The following is a 6,000-nucleotide window of genomic DNA, read 5'->3' as shown; positions in this document are numbered from 1 at the left end:
AGCACACACCTCCCATCCCGAACGATCCCTCCAACAATCATTGACTTAGTGATCCCTTCTCTATTCCAGCAGCCTACTCCCCCAGCACATAAGGCAGACTTTCAACCATGGAGCAATCTTTCTGGCCCTTGTCTCTGCTGTCCTTGGGTGTTATTCTCATATTATGATATTTTATATTCCACAAATAAGTGCAGTCCTTCTATGTATGCTCTCTCTTTCTGACCCATTTCACTTAGCATGATACTCTCCATGTGCAATCCACTTATAAAGCTATCTTTCTTAGTTCTCAGCCTTACCAAGCATTTTAAGTTCTCAGTAGCAGCAAGTCTCTCACTCTCTCTCGTTCTGTGTTTTTGTTTTGTTTGTCTTATCGGGTCATATCTGGTGATTCCCTGGGCTTACTTCAGATTTTGTGCTCAGGGGACTATATACAATGCCAGTTACCAAACTGAAGTAGTCTGTGTACGAGGCAAGTACTTTACACGCTATGCTATCTCTCCAGATTCCTGTTTGTTATTTTGACCTGGATGACCTTACCTTTAAAAAAAAACCTAAGCGTTCTTTCATATTGAGCTCTCAGAATAAAAGGTAATTTATTCTGAAAATTCTTTAACTATTTGATTACAGTTCCTTTCTCTTTTCCCATAACTCACACATTCATTTCCCTTGAATTGTACTTACCATATTATACTTAATTCTTCTCTTCTGCATTTGCCTGTGCAAAATTTGACGGCAAGGATTCTAGTTCACCTCTGTACTAGTACTTTAATTCCTAGTGAACAGAACAATGCTCACAAAGATTTAATGAATGGTTGAACATTGAAATTTGATACTTCCATATTATGATTTTTGTCACTTTTTTCATCTTATAAAATGAAGATCACAAGGTGGATTAATGAGAAAATGTTTGAAATGTAATTAGCATAATGCTCTGCACATGATATTTTTATTCTTTTTAAACTATTTAATTTCATGTTCCCCATGCCTGATGGCTCATGCCACACTGATACCTAAGTCTCCACAAGTCTGTGCCTCCCTGTTACCTGGTCATGAAAATATCCTATTTTGTAATGCTAATCACAGGTGTACAAAGTGACTTTTATCCCAGCACCTCACCATCACTCACCTCCCTGCTAAACACTTATTCAGTCATCTTACTAATCACAGTGAAACTCAGTCCTTTGAATTTTTAAGCAAAATATAGTCCTTCATATAAAAAAATTCTTTTTTGTGTGGTGCTTAAGATTGATATCAATAGCAAATTTGGGTTGTCTTCAATATTTATTTGCTACACTTATATTCAATGCATTTTATCCTCATGCACTGAAACCATATATTGCACTTTTCTGATGGACAATTCAACCTGTGTATGAATAAGTGAACAGAACTTTGTATTAGCACACGATTCCTGCCTGCCAACAGTTTAGTACAAGACAGCTGCCATATTTATTTATAAAGTAGCACTGTAACACTGTCCTCTTGTTGTTCATTGATTTTGCTCTAGCGGGCCCAGTAACATCTCCATTATGACACTTGTTACTGTGTTTGGCATATCAAATACATCAAGGGTAGCTTTCCAGGCTTTGCCGTGCGGGCAAGCTACCAAGAGTAGCTTGGCTCTCCGAGAGGGGCAGAGGAATTAAACTCGGACTGGATGGGTCGGCCACATGCAAGCTTGGCAAACACGCTACCGCTGTGCTATCGCTCCAGCCCATTTATGAAGTAAATGTAATTATTTGTATAATTATCAGAATGTTTTGTCTTTTACTTGCTATTTTATATATATGAGCGATAGCACAGCGGGTAGGGCGTTCGCCTTACAAGCGGCCAACATGGCCGACCCGAGTTCGATTCCTCCGCTCCTCTCGGAGAGCCCGGCAAGCTACCGAGAGTATTCGATATGCCAGACACAGTAACAACAAAGTCTCCAATGGAGACGTTACTGGGCCCGCTCGAGCAAATCGACGATCAACGGGAGGGCCTTTACCTTTACCTTTATATATTTTAAAAGAAATTTTTATAATTATTTTTATAATCATTTAAAATTATTGCTATAATTTGGCGAACATAGTTACAGTAGTCTTAACAGTTAGGGTCAGAGAGATAGCATAGCAGATAGGGTACTTACCTTGCATTCAGCCAACCTGGTTCTATACACAGCACCACATATGTGTCAATGCACACTGTCAAGAGTAATCCCTGGGGGCTGGAGTGATAGCACAGCAGGTAGGGCATTTGCTTTGCAAGCGGCCAATGCAGGTTCGAATCCCAACATCCCATATGGTCCCCTGAGCACTGCTAGGAGTGGTTCCTGAGTGCAGAGCCAGGAGTGATCCCTGAGCATTGCAGGTTGTGATGCAAAAAGCAAAAAAAAAAAAAAAAAAAAAAAAAAGAATAATCCCTGGGCATGGAATGAGGAATAAGCCTTGAGCACAGTCAAGTATGGGCCAGAAATCAGCCAGCCAAAGACAATTGTGTTAACATTTATGGTTTGATGTACATGATTATTTTACCTCACCACACCAAAGGGCTCAAGACCCCTCTACTTTTCTCCTTGGGTCACTTCTAGTCTGCCTCTTCCATCCTTATCCCCTTGCTCTACTGCTTGGTAACATGTTGCTAATTTATCAAAGATTTATCAAAGTTTGATATTTTCAATTTCCTTATTTTGTCTTTGTGTACTATAGATGAGTGAAATTTTATGGTGTTTGTCTTCTTCCCTTCCTAGTTATTTCATTCAATTTGATACCCTCCAATGCCAGCCAAGTTGCAGCAAACTGTAACTTTCTCTTTTTTGTTTGTAAGCTCCCTCCCTCCCTCCCTCCCTCCCTCCCTCCCTCCCTCCCTCCCTCCCTCTTTCTCTCTTTCTCTCTTTCTTTCTTTCTTTCTTTCTTTCTTTCTTTCTTTCTTTCTTTCTTTCTTTCTTTCTTTCTTCTCTCTCTTTTTTTCTTTCTTTCTTTCTTTCTTTCTTTCTTTCTTTCTTTCCTTCCTTCTTTCTCTCTTTCTCTCCTTCCTTCTTTCCTCCCTCCCCTTCCTTCCTTCCTTCCTTCCTTCCTTCCTTCCTTCCTTCCTTCCTTCCTTCCTTCCTTCCTTCCTTCTTCCTTCTTTCTCTCCTTCCTTCCTTCTTTCCTCCCTCCCCTCCCTTCCTTCCTTCCTTCCTTCCTTCCTTCCTTCCTTCCTTCCTCTCTCTCTCTTTCTTTCTTTCTTTCTTTTTCTTCTTTTCTTCCTTTCTTCCTTTATCCCTCCTTAATTTTTATCTTTCCTTTCTCTCTCTCCATCTTTCTTTCCCTTCTCTCTTCTTTCTTTCTTTCTTTCTTTCTTTCTTTCTTTCTTTCTTTCTTTCTCTCTCTCTCTCTCTCTCTCTCTCTCTCTCTCTCTCTTTCTTTCTTTCTTTCTTTCTCTCTTTCTTTTTTCTTTCTTCTCTTTTTCTTTATGTTTCTCTCTCCTTCTCGTTTTCTTTCCTTTCTTTCTGTTTTATTGGGCCGCACCCTACGATGCTCAGGGCTTACTCCTGGGCCTGCACTCAGGAAGTACTCTTGATGGTGCACAGGGAGGGGACCATGTGGGGTGCCAGGGATTGAAACTGAATCAACCAACTGCAAGGCCGATACTCTTCTCGGTTACTGTATTTGGCATATCAAATATGCCGCTGTACTATCACTCTGTCCCTGAGTTTTTATTTTTCTTATAGCAGCATAGTATTTCATTGTGTATATATACCACAACTTATTTATTCATCTGTCACTAGACATTTGTGTTGTTTCCATGTCTAAGAGTTGCAATGAACATAGTTGCACTTAATTTTATTTTCTAAATGTTGTAATATTGCACAAACTTTCTGTGGAATTCAGTTTCTAGTCTTATAGTTATTGGATATAATTAAAATAAATGTAAAGAAATTGTGCAACAGTTAAATTTTCTTCCTTATTTTAGTTCATGCTATAAAAATTGTACAGTCATCTACTTATTGTCATATTCAAGGAAGAAGCAGTAAATTATACCATGTGTAGTTGTAGCACTGTGGCACTATTGTCCATTGTTCATCAATTTGCTCAAACAGGCACCAGTAACTTCTCCATTGTGAGACCTGTTGTTACTGTATTTGGCATATCAAATATGCCGCAGTAGCTTGCCAGGCTCTGCCGTGGGGGCGGGATCCTCTTAGTAGCTTGCGGTACTCTCTGAAAGCGATGAAGGAATTGAACCTGAGTCGGCTGCATGCAAGGCAAACGCCCTACCTGTTGTGCTATCACTCCAGTCCATGTTTAGTTGTAGGAAATGAAATGTTAACTGTCTGGGGATAGACTTTTTCATGCATCATTTGTATGCTGTATTTAGTGTTCATTTAGTTAGTTTTCATGATTGCTTGAGAAATAGTTTAGGATGAAAGCTGTGCTCAGAGATAACTCCTGGTGGGGTTGGGGAATCATATAAAGTGCTAGGAATCAAAAAGATTGGCTGCATGCTAGGCAAATACTTTATCCATAACTGCGTTCTTTCCAGCTCCAAAGAGTAAAAAACGTTTATCCTTTCATTGGGAACTTTTCTTTTGCTTTCTACTGTGTGGTATATGTTGTTATTAAATTATTAATGTGATATATAAGAAGTGGCTTTGAAATAAAATAAAATACACCTACCAACCAGCTTCTGTGAAAGGTAATATAATACCAGCAGTCTCTCAATTTCAGAATGTTTTAACTTATGAAATATTTGTCCCATGTAAAATATATCATGCAAAAAAAGGAGCAGAAATCTAGATTATGCTTTTTTTTTTTGGTGGTGGTGGGGGTTTGGTCATACTCTGCAGTGTTCAGAGTTTATTCTCAGCTCTATGTTCAGGGATCATTCCTGGTGATGCTCAGGGGATCTTAGGTGGTGCCAGGGATTGAACCTGGTACAGCTGCATAAAATGCAAGAACCTTAATCTCCCTACTATCTTGCTCGCCCAATTTATGCTACTTTTGAAAATTTGACATTTATGAATCAATTAAATTTTAACTGCTTCCAATAAAATTATGTCAAGTTTATTAATTTTTAAGTTGAGTGTATCAGAAAATAGAAGTTCATGAAAAACAAAAGACTGAATGGGGGATTATACATACTAGATATCAAAAATACTATAGACAATTAAGCTGTGACATTAATCAGAATTATCAGTATACTTAATAATACCAGTGCAATAGAGGTGAAAATACATATGTATGGATATATATATATATATATATATATATATATTAAAGCTTAGGACATTTATTAAATGGTTCCAAGTGAAGTACGTAGCACTACAACACTGTCCTCCTATTGTTCGTCGATTTGCTTGAGCGGGCACCAGTAACGTCTCACAACAAATTGTGAGACTTGTTACTGTTACTGTTACTGTTTGGCATATTGAATACATCACGGGGAGCTTGCCAGGCTTTGCCGTGTGGGCAAAATACTCTCAGTAGCTTTCCAGGTTCTCTGAGTGGGGCGGAGGAATGAATCCGAGTCAGCTATGTTGGCCGCGTGCAAGGCAAACGCCTTAACCACTGTGCTATTGCTCCAGCCAGTGAAGTATATGCGGGATTAAAGAAGGATCCAGATTAAGAAACTCGATCAGGGCAAAATGACAGACAGATGTATGAGAGAGTTTGGCTTATTTTATAAACTCCAAAAGGTCAATACACTTCACCTAAAGTAATGAAAAAAGGTTAAAGTCAACAGGAACACACTCTCCATAGAGATCTAGAGGGTTTAGGGATCTAGAAGGGTTTCAAGGCTTTGAGTCCTGAAAGCACAATTTGGAATGCTGGTTTTCAGAAGAACTTGGGCTCCTTGCTTCAGTGAACTAGTTAAAGGGGTATTTTGGTATTATGATTAACAACACCCAATCAGGAGGATTGCTGAAAACTTCCTCAGATTGAACAAGGTGAAGTTAAATCATCTACTGCACCACAGTCCTCCCATTGTTCATCGATTTGCTCAAGTGGGCAACAGTAATGTCTCACAACAAATTGTGAG

Source organism: Sorex fumeus, unplaced genomic scaffold, assembly GCF_029834395.1.
Source record: "Sorex fumeus unplaced genomic scaffold, SorFum_2.1 ptg000128l, whole genome shotgun sequence".
In the NCBI taxonomy this organism is placed as follows: Eukaryota; Metazoa; Chordata; class Mammalia; order Eulipotyphla; family Soricidae; genus Sorex; species Sorex fumeus.
Note: the sequence above shows the minus strand (reverse complement) of the source record.